We start from the raw sequence: 13993 nt of genomic DNA, 5'->3' as shown, positions 1-13993 counted from the left end.
CCTCATAATGTGGGATTGTCTTACAAGATTGCATGATTCAACAATTTCACATTACAGGACGATGTTGGCATGGAAAATCTTGTATACCTCGCCCGGACGTTCAGTTTGGAACACGTTTGTGTGGTGATTGAACAATGACCCAGTGGGGGGGGCTATCAGCATGGGTGTGGAAGCCGAACAACACTATATGCAAGACACCACGTCGTATGACTTACTTGTCAATGGTGAGTAAGACTTGATAACTGTAGACACCCCATTTTTGACTGACCTTAAGACTCAGACGTCATCTTTTGTGCACACGATGATCACTCATGTTTGTGCTTGTTTCGAGTTTCCGGGAGCTTTCGACTGAGCGCCTTGTCTCGGGACCTCCTAACTCTCTTTTTCTTGGTTTGTTTTTGGACCATGCCTTTGCCTAGAGGGAGAGAGAGGCCTGTAGGCCACTTTTTGTAGCTGTAGGCTACTTTTCTCTCTTGTAGGCCACTTGCGGTGGTCGGTAGACTAGTTTCGGGGGCTTTCGGCTGACCGCCTTGTCTCAGGGCCTCTTGGATCTCTTCCTTTTGGTTTTTTTTTGTGCTATACCTTGTTACCCCTTGCCTAGAGAGAGGGGAGAGGCTGTCGGCCACTTTTGATGGTTGTAGGCCACTTTTTCCTCCTGTAGGCCACTTGAGGTGGCCGACGGCCATTTTCTTGCTTTTGAAGATATTTTTATTGCCAGTTGTGCCAGCTGTTGGGCACAGAAGACATCCTCCATATACGTGTATGGAGGGATTGTAACAAGCTTCTAGCTTGTCAAACAAGCTTGAGGCTTGGAATTCTATATAAGGGGAGCTTCCTCCCCCTTGAGAGGGGTTCAGATTTTTAAGAAGCAAAAAATATCCCTCTCTCACTAGAATTCTCTCTCTCTCTCTCTCTCTATATATATATATATATATATTTCTGCCTTAAAGTATTGTTTCGTCATACTTTTACACACAAACACCTACTCAAAGACCTTCATCTTGTTGTTGAGGTCCTTTGGAGCTTCATTTGAGTGGTCTTGGCTTGGTTTTGCCTCAGAAGTTGTTGTTCTTTGAAGTTGTCCTTCAAGGGTGAGTAGTTCCCCATTTTAAGCTTGTTTTTGTACATTAGTTTGGCCCTCTTTGCATGATGTTTTAGGCCTAATTTGAAACTACAAAAACCTTTGTTTTAAGGTGTTTAAATGGTTATCTAAGGCCTTGTTTGAGTTAGGGGTGGTCTACCCCCTTTTGTGCCTTATTTTGCCTTGTTTTGAGCTATCCTTTAAGACCTTTGAGATCATCTTTGTTTGGCCTTTTCACCACTAAGTTCCAGAGGAATTTCAGTGGTGGAAAGTAGGTTTTAAGACCCAAAATGGATGGGGGTGGTCCCTCCCTTATGTGCTTTGTTTGCATGTGTTGTTGGCTTAACACTTTGGCATGTTTTTGCACCTTCTTGAGGCTCTATCTTAGCATGTTTTAGGCCTTATTTTAACATGATATAACTCTGTTTTGGGTTGGTTTGGTTGCCTCTTGCATGCTTCACACACTTGTAGTGCAATCCTCCTTATAGCCTTAACAAGCATCATGCTTTGTGCCTCTAATTCTAGCTTGTTTTGGCTCTGCTCCAGTAGGTTCTTAGCCTTGTTTTGACTTGCTTAAACTCTGTTTGGAATGATCTTGGCCCTTTGAGGCTTGCCTTGTATGACCATAATGTAGTGGCCTTTGCTAGTCTTGTGTCTTGGGACCCCTAGCATGCCTCATTTGTGACATTTGTGTGACATAGCATCATTTGGTATGTAAATTCAGAGCATAAACTTTTGTCATACTCTCATGTTTATCACTCTTTCATTATGTTTAAGAGTTGTGCCTTCATGCCTTATGTTGGTGGCCTAATACATGGGCATGTATTTCTCTCATTTGCTAGCTTAGTCCAAGCATGCTTTTATGACTTTTTGGACCTACCATAACTCTATTTTGGGTTGGTTTGATCATTGGTTTCTTGCATCTTACACTTGTAGTGCAATCCTACTTGTTGGCCTAACATGCATCATGCTTTACGCCTCTCATTCTAGCTTATGTTAGCTCTATCTCAACATGTTTTTGCCACTGATTTTCCATGCCATAACTCTGTTTTTGATTGGTTTAGTTGCCTCTTGCATGCTTCCTGCACTTGTAGTGCAATTTTGTTCACTAGCCTAGTGTATTTGGTGTTTTAGCCTATTGATCTAGCATGTGTATACTCTACTCCAGCACATTTTTGGCTATGTTTTAGCATGCTTTAGGTTTGATTTGAGTGGTTTTGGTCATGCATGCTCGGATTTGCATAGTTATAGTGTATTTGGTTTTGCTAGTCTTGCACTTTGAGACATAACATGTCATATTTCAGCTTTTATGCATGGCATGGCATCATTTGGCATGTTATTTCAGACCATATACCTCTGCCATATTCTTCCATTTATCGCCCTTTTGTTGCGTTTGAGGGTTGAGCCTTATGCTTCACTTGTAAGCCAACTTGCATGCATGTTTGTCTAAGCTTTTGAGATATCATTTCAGCATGTTTTGGCCACTGTTTTGGCACATTTAACCTCTGTCCGGGGGTGGTTTGGTCAGTTAGGCTTATTATTGTATGCCTATAGTGTTATGCTCTTTGCTAGATCCAATGCCTTTTACTTCAAGCATGTCTTACATGCATTATTTGCATGATTTAATGTTGTTTAGCATGTCATTTCAGTGCTGAAATGTGTACCATTGCATGCCATCTTTCATTTATTGTATCACTTTGAAAGAGGTCTTAAGCCCTTTGTTGGTTTGAGCACGAAATTGAGGCGTTCATGCCTAATGGCATGATGCTTCCTTCATGCTCAAGAAGCTTGTGGCTTGGTTCGTCTTTCAAATTAAAGGACTTCTCATTTTTGGACTTAACCAGTTAAAGGGCTTATCGGTAATCTAAAACGAGTAAACAAAATGAATCAAACTAAAACATGTCAAGATAACATGTTTGTGATGCATTGCATGTGTTTGGATCAGACGTTAATCCAAACGCGTGAAACGAGGGACGTTTCATACTTGAAGTGATGAAACGTGCCTCATTTCTTAGTCGTCGTCCCCCTTGATTGTGCATGATAGGGTGGAGGCCTCTTGAGTCTTGTATGTTGCTTGTGCATTCATTAACTTGTACAAACTCAGCTTCTCGGCCATCGTGCATTGCGATGCTCGGTTGGTGGCTCGAGAGTCGAGTACCGCACTCCTTTGAGCTTGAGAAATGATAAGGAGGGTGGTTGAACACACATACCTTGCAAATGCCTTGCCTTGCCCCTTTTGTACTCTATTTGTAACAAAACTGGAGTATGCAGAAGCAACTGGCCAACCGGCCACTTTAAGTGGCCTACAGCCTCCTTGCCTTGCCCCTTTTGTACTCTGTTTGTAACAAAACTGGAGTATGCAGAAGCAACTGGCCAACCGGCCACTTTAAGTGGCCTACAGCCTCCTTAAGTGGCCGACAAGTGGCCTACAGCCTCCCCTAGTGGCCGATAGTCTACCAGCTTGAAGATGGTTCAAAGTGATTCTGGTTCTGGAACAGAAGCAGTCTGGGAATTGGTTCAGTGTTCAAGAATCAAAGCAAATGCAAACAAAGACAACCGGTGGCAAGGAGACGGGATTTCGAGAAGAAGTAACCGAGCATGCACGCATTTCTCGCCCCGAGGCTCCTTTTAACTGTTTTGCTTAGATGGTTAATTCGTTGGTTCTGTACTTAGATAGTTAATGTGCTTAGCTATTCATTTGTGTTGTAATTAGTTAACTAGATAATTAATTAGTTATGATTTGTAATAGTTAGCTTAATTAGCGTAGCTAGTTAGCTTTCATTTAATTCGGACCCTCCGTCGAGAGGGCAAATGCTGTAATAAGTGTACGTGTGTGTGTGAATGTCTTCCAACCCCACATCTTTCTCCCTTTTATTTACTAGCTTTTGATGGTTAGTTTTAGGGCATGTTTCAATTAGCATACTTATGCTTTGCATGCGTGCATCATTCATTTGTCTTGCATGCACCGGGCTCGGCGCATCATCCAAACTGCATTGTATTTCAATACCAACTTGAACACGTGTTTCAAAGCATGTTATCGAGTGTTGCATTCATATGCCATCTTAGAATAGCCGAGCCTATTTAGCTGCATTTTGCATGCATTGCATTAGGCATCTTAACATAATTAGGATCATGCATGATTTCTAGAGCAAGGATCCTCTAGAGTTTTTTTTTCTCTAAAGTTTCCTAAGAGTGGTGTGTTGTATGGTTGAGATTTAATGACAAGTCACATCAATTTTTTAGCATTAAATCTCACCCATACAATACACCACTTTAGGAAACTTTAGGAAAAAAAAACTCTAGAGGATCCTTGGTGTGATTTCTAACTAGTTTTCTGTCTTGGCTCGGAGTACACTGTAAGTGTTTACGCTTTAGCATCTTTGCATGTGTGTAAGTGACTGTCATGATCGCATGCTTGCCATGAGGCTATGTGCTTATTTGATAAACTGTATGAATGCCTGTGGATGAAGGCTTTATTGCTTGAATTGGAACAATTCATCAAAATGTGAGTTTTAAGCCCACTTTGCGAAGTGGCAAAATCATGTTTCAAAGCCCACTCGAGGGTGGCAAATCCGCGCTTTAGCCTATTTGTGAGTAGCACTTTCAAACCATTTTCGAAAACAAACATGAGTTGTTTTATTCCAGTTCTTATGATTTAGTCTATACTTGTATGCTGTGCGCCACATAGTAAGCTAGCTAATAAACTGGAATAAGAACATATGTGTTTTCAAAAACAACATATCATGTTTAGTAGAGGCCGATCTTTGATCGGGTGGGCGGGGGTGCTCATTTCAGGACCTTCCCCTCTCGTACCCAAGTTCCCGAGCTGAGGCAACTTTGGTGATTATGGACATGTGGCCTAAGGCACGAGTCAGGGTTTCCTAAATTTCCCAAAACAAAATATTTAGGTGGTGACTCTGAAATCTAGCAAAGCAGTCCATGTTTGGCGCTTTTTGTTTAAAATTGATTTTCCAAAACGATTTGCCGGATTTGGACTCTTTGGTGATTTATCAGTCTTACATTGCACTTTGTGAGATTAGATTCAGAACCGTGACAGGAGTCCGAACTGTAGTAGCTAGAACCCAATTCGCGCCCTCGCGTGCGGAGAGAGTTCGGGGCGGTCTACAATAACAATGTTGATTTGGTGCCCGAGTTCTGCCCGTACAATGACAAGGTACTGATGATTGAATCGTGGGCTCAAGGGTTAACCCATATAGATCAATGTTTTGAGGGGGGTGCGCACAGATTCCGAAAGTTTTGTGCAAGTATGTTGTAGAGTGTGGGTTCAATTTTAGGTATGTCAAGAACGATTCGGTTCGGGTTACAACAGTGTGCTCTATGTTGGAGGAGATAAGGGATGCACATGGTCCCTACATGATCATTTGTTGGAAGCGAATTAGTTTTTCTACCTCCGTAAATGGAACAACGTTCACAGGTCTGGACATCTAACCACCCAAGGGTTGGATCTGATATGGTTTCCGATATAGTCATATCTCGTGTTCAGGCCAGACCACTCACATGTCCAATCAATGTTGTGCTAGACTTGAAAGACGATTATGGACTGGATGTCAATTACCATGCTGCCTGGTTAGGCGTTGAGAAGGCACAAGGGGAACTATGTGGTGCCCATTCCATATCATTTGATCAATTACGTTGGTACCGCGAAGCCGTCATACAATGTAACCCCGAAAGTTATGTTGATATTGAATACGATGAACACAACTACCGGTTTCACCGATTCTTTATATCATTCAAAGCATGTATTGGTAGGTTTCAACATTGTCATCTATTACTTTTTTTTAGATGGCACCTTCTTAAAAGGGAGGTTTAAGGGGTTTTTGCTCGCTGCCATTGCAAATGACGGCAATCAAGATATGACGACCAACATTACAAACACACAACATTCTTCTTAATTTCACTGTCATTGCCGAACAATTTGTAGCTGTTACACGAGCACTTAATTAATTATGTTCAACCTAACATATGGCATGTTATGTTTCATTTTTCGTTACACGCTCTGACGATGGTACCACCATTACGACAGGGTTGTTCCCGCTTGCTTACGCCATTGTTGACTCCGAAAAGACCATTAACTGGGAGTGGTTCCTGTAACATCTTGCAAATGTGGTACCTATTGACAGAACACTCATATTTGTGTCCGATCAAAACTTGGGGCTGCTAGAAGCAATGCCATTTACGTGACAAACTACGGTATGTGAACAACATGCATCGGTTTGGACTAGTCAGTAAATTACGTTGATGTGCATACGCACCAACTGCAACGACATTTAATCAGAAGGTTGACAAATTCCAAAAATTTGGCAAACTCGTTGCTACGAAATTCCTTGAAGATGCGCATCTGCAACACTGGTCAAACTCGTTGCTACGAAATTCCTTGAAGATGCGCATCCGCAACACTGGTCGAACGCATTTGTTAGGTACAACACGCTAATTTGTTTACATGTCACATCAGTCTATCTTTGCCGAAAACACACACAACACACGTGCAATAATGACAATTTAATTAAAATATCTTGCTTTTACAGAGGTAAACGGTATGGTGAAATGAGCTCCAATGCGGCTGAATCCTTCAACTCTTGGATACATGAAGCACGCCATCTACCAATCACTAGAATGGTTAACAGCATTAAAGGCCAGATTATGCAGCAGATGGCGAAGCGAAGAGTATCGGCCCACATATGGACCGATGCAATTTACTCTAAAATGTAATCCAAACTTGAGAAAACATTTACCAAAAGCTGATCATGGAAGGTGAGTCAAGAAAACGACGACATGTATGAGGTCCATTCACACCCCTCGGTTATGGTGGACATCGGGAGGTGGAGATGTTCATGTTTCCAGTGGCAAATAAACGAGTTCCCCTGCGCCAACGATATTGTTATGGTGCGAAAAGCGGCCAAAATCTCGATGATATAGTCGTACCTTATTACCATGTGTCCGAATATCGGTTGACATATGCGCCAACCATATATCCAATACCAACAGTGGAGAAACCACCGTTCGACCCTATCGATTGCATCATTTACCCACTGAATGTGAAACACCCACCAGGGAGGCCGAAAAGAAAGAGAATACCGTCTAAGAGTGAACATGTGCAGCAGATACACTATGGAAGGTGTGGCCGTATGGGAAACCATAACAAGAACACATGCAAGGAACCTATTTAGTTATCTATATAATAACTAGAATTAGTTTTCATTATAAGCCGTTTCAAATATACGCGTACTTTGTGCGTGTCATTAAATAAAAGATGTGTTTTTCACATACATTTTAGTTTTTAAACATTTTGGATTTAATTTTCTGGTTTGCAATAAGTATAATGTTTATCATATACACTTTCAGAGTGGTTTACAATTTAGGTTTTGTTATTTCTGTTATGCAAACACAAATTCGTACGTCATAGGTGAATTTGGTGTTGTTCGCATTACCACCATGTTGCACCCCGTAACCATCCACACGGATAGGCGAAATGTGTATGAAAACGTACCCAACCAAGCTGGACTGACACATGAAGGTTACGCTTGTGCAACCCACTACACATACTTGTTACCGTATGCCACGCAAGCCATTTCTAATTATGACAGCGTGCGGTGAAACCAGTGTGTCGTTCGCATGTAAACCCATCACAACATCATGTGCTACTTCATATCCCATGCCATTTCTATATCGTAGGCACATCACACGTGTGCACTGACAATCCATGTTGTCAACATTAACGATTTCTTCTAGCACAACCCATTAAAACAATACCATTTTCGCACAAGGGGCAAGTGTCAATCTGGCTAAATGAGCTATACGTTGCATATTACGTAAACTACTTGTCATCTTTATTGTATTGTACAATGTTTGTAACACATTTAAACTACTGCCTATTTGCATGCTGTGATTAATTGCAATACACATTTCATACATCGTGACGACATGTACCAAATGGTACACGAAACTTATGCGCCACAGCCACAGCAAATTGTCACTCATCTTCGTTGATTCGTTAAAATTTTTAACATGGCGCATTGTCATGAACATTAATCCATGCCACACTTAACAATGGGATGTAACCAGTATGCACATTTCACATACACCGAATATCCTGCGCCAACCATGCAACGACCGATCATACACACACACGCTCAACCATCCTTGGTAAAAATGTAATCAGAACAACGTAAAATACGCTATTAATTACGTCGCTCTTCTGTGTTATTTTGTACACATATTTAACGTATACCACTGACGTAAGCAGTAACATTTAACACACTGAACACCCATAAATAAACATTACGCACAATTCACAACACTGAATGGCCTACGATCGATCAAGCAACGCACCATCCAACCCACACACAATTACCACATAACCAGTAGAAATGTAATCAAAACAAATTAAAATATGGTATCAAATTACGTCGGACAAATGATGGTCAGATGTTCATATCACACTCAAAAATTTTAACTAACCAAATTAAACAAGCCATAAATTGTGATTCACAGCATAAACTACTGAACCAAAATTATAAATTTGTTTTCCCAAAACCAAACTAAATCCTGTTTTCCCAAAACCAACTACCACTAACGCAAAGTGTGTCCCACAAGCGTATGCTCAGTCAATCCGTGTCATTCTTCAGTCCACACACCGGATCATTGATGAATGCTTTCACCATAGTGGCTTGCAACACACTGTAGTTCCCGTCGTATAATGACCTCCCAACGTCCACATGGTGTACATATTGGTGCATCACAGCACACACAATGATAGCATAGTCAAGCCTATCCAAAAGCACATGGCGCATTACAAATAGCAAAAACCTATATACAACGGACTTCACTTTTCACATTATGGGGACGTAAATAGCAAAAAAGTGTTAATACTTTCAAGTCAGGCCGTTGATGGGGACAATCCACAACTGATTCAAGTGGCTTATTGAAGTCTTGGGTATCAACCTAGCAATCCCTCATCGCCTGCCTCTTAACCTCCGAGACAACGTCCTTCTGTGATCAAACGATCAAACATCAACAAACAAAACATAGTTATGTGAACAAAAATTCTAAACACATATTTACATGCATATCAGTCTAACCAAGAAAAGTGCCTCGGTGTAGTGTATATCCACAATGCCGCCTCTGCTCCTCATCGAGTTAAAATGCTCTGAACTCCCGTCTTCAGTGTTGTACACAACTAAAGTCTAGTGTGATCGTTACAAATTGGAAAATGAATATACCAGAATAACTTCGCAGCATTCAGGTTGTCCATTATATACTTATCCCTCAAATGTATGTTGGTGTTGTTTATCATGCCCTGCAACACCACAACAACGATGTACAAGTTATGGTAGCTGACAACCAACACACCAGTTACAAACAATAAACTTACCAGACGTATACTACTGAAGAAGTAAGACTTTTCTGGAATCTGAACACCCTCATTTATTCTGCCCTGATCAGCACTCAATAGCACAGCGTACGCATCAATGACCTGCAACATTTGCATATGTTTTACAGATTTGTTACATGGACAAAAATTATGTTTACAGCAACCCCATAATCACTAAATTACTAAACAAAATCCGTAGTTCACGTAACCAAATACGCCAATACTTACATTCCCCTGTATCTCGGACTATCACACAAGCACTTTTACATCCGTGAAATACACAGCAACCCCATACTCATGCCCATCCCACATTACAGCCCTACACACCACACAAATCAAACACCAAAAACATTAATACATATCAGCAGGGATTTTCAAACAAAATCATTTTTTTCTTATGTACCAATCACCATATACGTTGTATGCATTGCTTATCTTACTCTTCTCTCCAACTGTCATCATTTTCCATACTCCATGTCTGTTATTAATGTCAAATCTTGGCTTCTTGTTCACACACACAGCAACCTCACCCACATCAATCACATCCTTACAGATAGCACCCTTCCCACTGCACCCTATGTCAGTCGTTGTCGAGTTACTAGCCATAACACCTTTATTATCTGTCTACCCCCGAATATCTTGGTATTCAAACCCTGACATCTTCAATTCCTTCATTGCTTTACACTTCATGTTGCGCACAAAAGAATTTAGGCCACAAAGAGCCCGCCCACCCTCTGCCATGATTGGACTGATGACAATCACATCAGGTTCTGCCTGTACACTCGGATACATGATGGTATCATCATTTTTCTACTCTGCTATTGGTGTGACCTCCAAAACCAGGACTGGGTTACCATCAACTGTAAATTGTCCATGGGGTGTAACATTGTCTGCCAAATTTGTGATGTTGTCATCCGCAGCCACATTATGATCCAAGCCTGATGATGTGACATTTACGTCACGGAAGCCTTGCGTGACATTGTGAACTTCACGTTCAGCAAATTTTTCCTCCAACACTGCTAGTGCCCTCCTCAGCTTAGTATTTTCTGTTCTAAGTTTTTTAACCTTATCATCTTTAACCTGCAGCAAACTACCAAAACCCCCCAACAAGATGCAATGCTTACGTATCATTCGCCCACCTCAATTTATCTACCTCTAAAGGTAATTCTGCTATCACACTGTCTTTTGCGTTGATTTCCATCTCAAACTCCACATGCCCTGTCAGCTTTACCCCTCGCGCAGTGTTTACCAGCTTCGTAATATCCCACTTTAGGAATCTGGGGAACGCGGCAGGGGATACGGGCAGTGTGATCCTCGTATGTTCGCACAACCATTACTGTCATTTACGACACACACACCAACAATAACATGCACATTATGTCACGTGAGTGCACAATATGAAACAAAAACGATATCATCCGCATACAAAAGTCCAAATAACACAAAACACAAAATGTACCATCAATGCAACAACACACTGTAACTGGTTTCTCATACTCCTCGAAGGGGTTTGGTCTCCTCAGATACGATAGCCCTACAGTTCAAACTCCTGTGGTTCTGAATTTGGTTTCACAAGTGCAATGTGAAATAGAAAAACGCAAATGAGAGTCTAATCCGACAAATCTTTGAAAAATCTATGTACAATCAAAAATGTCAAAAATGGACTTCATTGCTAGATTTTAGAGTCGCCGCCTAAATATTTTTGAAAAATTTAGGAAACCCGTGACTCGTGCCAAAGGCCACTTGTCCGTCATAACCAAAGTGTCTCGGCTCGGGAACTTAGGTCTGAGAGGAAAAGGTCATGAATTGAGCACCCCACTCACCCGATCAAAGATCGGCCTCTACTAATCATGATGTGATTTTTATGGACAATATATGCTTATGTTTTGATTATTATACTAACATTACTATGTGAGGCACACAAGTATAAACTAAGTCACCCACTTTGGAATGCTTTGATTTCATGTTTATTTGAAACGAGTTTTGAATATATGTTACTTGAAAAAGCGAGCTCATATGTACAGTAATCAAAATCATTCCAATTTAAGCAAAATAGCCACTATTCAGAGGCATTCAAATGGGTATTTCAAATAAGCAGTTAACCTTATGGTAGTATGCTTGGCATGGCAAGACAAACACACATGCAATATACTAAAGCAAAAAATTCTCACCTAGTACTCAACCGAGGCAAGCCAAAGAAAAGAAAATAATTAGAAAAAAAAAATGCATGCTCTAATATGCAAGTGACTAATGCAACACATGCAAAATGCAATTACTAGGTTCGGTTTATTTTAATATGTCATATGGATCAACTCAAAGCATGCGACAACGCATATATTCAAGTAAGTAGGAAATAACAACAATGTTAGAATGATGAACCGAACCCAATGCATGCAAAAATGGATATTAAGCATGGCAATGATATGAAACGAAAAATATGATGCTACCACGATAAACATATAAATAAAAGGGAGAAAGAACTGGGGGTTGGAAGACATTCAAAATATTACAAGTTTGCCCTCAGACAAAAGGGTCCGAATGAATGTCCTAATTAAAGTAATTATCACAAACTCAAATGAATAAACTAGACTAATTAATTATTTATTACAAGTCCAAATAAAAGTAAAGCAACTAATTAATTGCAACATACTAATATTAAAACGCTAATTTAATGGACTTGAACGGAAGGCGAGGAGCCACATGCGCACAACCGAGAACATCCTCTCGGAAACCTCTCTATTTGCTACCAGAATCTGCTATATTTGTAGTCAAAACATTATTCTGTTTTGGCCTTAGGTTTTGTTCTATTCTGCTGTAAAAATGCCACTGCATGTACAAAATAGGTGGCCGATCGGCCTTGAAAAATGGTCTGCCGTACAGAATGATGGCCGGCCGGCCGGCCACTGCTTCTAGAGGATACCTTTGCTGCCACAGAGCTGAAACAGAGCCAAAAAAGAGTGTTTCTAGGAGATGTTTATCCTCTCTGCGCTTTCCTATCATAAAGATGATCAAGGGAGGAGTAGATTCGTTTCTCAAATCATCAATTGTCACAAATTTGTTGCGTGATGATCTTAGAAACGAGGATAAGAGCTCAATAAATTAAACAAGAGATAGACAATACCTCCTCCTTATCATGGAGTTATCTCAAGGGAAGGAGTAGACATTTCTTTATAAATCATTAAACATCACTAAAAAAGTATGCACTGATTCAAGACGCAATAGGTTTAATATAACGTCCAATTGAACCTAACCCAATTTTATTACCTTTTTTTTTTTTTACTCCAATTTTATTAGCCCTTTTACATTAGCTTTCCATTTCTTATCTTTTCTCAATTTTTGTCCAAAGATGATGATTACGTTCACTAAATCCAAAAGAATAGCAAGCACGACTTAACCCGAGAAATGAGCTTTTCAAGCCCTTTTCTATGGGGGGGGGGGGGGGAATTACAAAGGAAGAATCAAACTCATTTACAAGTGATAATGAATTCTAAGTCAAACCCAAAATGAGCGATAATGACCAGTCAAACTCAAAGAGAGCGATAATGACTAGTCAAACCCAAAATGAGCTATACTGACTTCAAATCCAAACTTGATAATAAGCTATAATGACACTTTCCTTTATGATTTCCAAGGGTCTAACTAGAAAGTTAGTCCCTTAGAGGTAATGCACCGATGATAAAGAGAAGTATCAAAGAAGAAATCACGCTTAGCATAAGAGAGATATAATGCTCTAGTAATGAACCTCGGAAGAGATTAAACCATTTAGCATGAAGGGTCTCTAGTAATCTTTTGTTTGATTCAACTCTTTAATCAAGAGAAACAAAGAATGGAAGGAGGTTGCAGGGATAGAAGGATGATTACAATGGTGTGAGTATGTATGAAAGCTATAAAAAAAAAAAAAAAAAGTAAAAGAAAAGACTATCAACTCAAATGGATTGAAAGCTATATCTATGAGGACTTACAACAACACATCTGTAGTATTTAAAACATAATTTAGCACACTGAAAAGCTTTAAAATAGCACAAAAACAGTGCTGAAAATCAGGTTTTTTAGGCGATAAAAGCGAGCAAAAATTGGATAAAGCCAAATGGTTTCAACCAACCAACAAGCCTAAGGAAGGAGTGGCTAAAATCACATATTTTTGGCCTTAAAATACTCTAAAAACAGTAAGTAAACACCAAGAAAAGAGAGAGAAAAGATGGTTAAAGAGTTGAAAGTTGATCCCTTTAAAGAGATGAAGACTTTCCTAGTTAACAAGCCACAAGTTGAGCACTCTCAAGAGCTGAAATTATGTTCAAGAATCTCAACAAAAAGCCTCAAGTTTTGGCTAAGAAGATGTATGTACAGTGTATGTATATTGCAAGAGAGGAGGGAACAGTGTTTGACAAGTTATGGCTCTTGGCAAAATTTTCTAACCTCAAACCATGAGGGGAGGTCGTGTATTTATAGAAAAACACATTCTCACATCAGAAATATCTGTAATGAGACAGCTGGTGCAAGGCATAGGGACAGCTGGCTAC

Source organism: Camellia sinensis, chromosome 4 (assembly GCF_055761805.1).
Source record: "Camellia sinensis isolate YWXY chromosome 4, ASM5576180v1, whole genome shotgun sequence".
Lineage (NCBI taxonomy): Eukaryota > Viridiplantae > Streptophyta > Magnoliopsida > Ericales > Theaceae > Camellia > Camellia sinensis.
Note: the sequence above shows the minus strand (reverse complement) of the source record.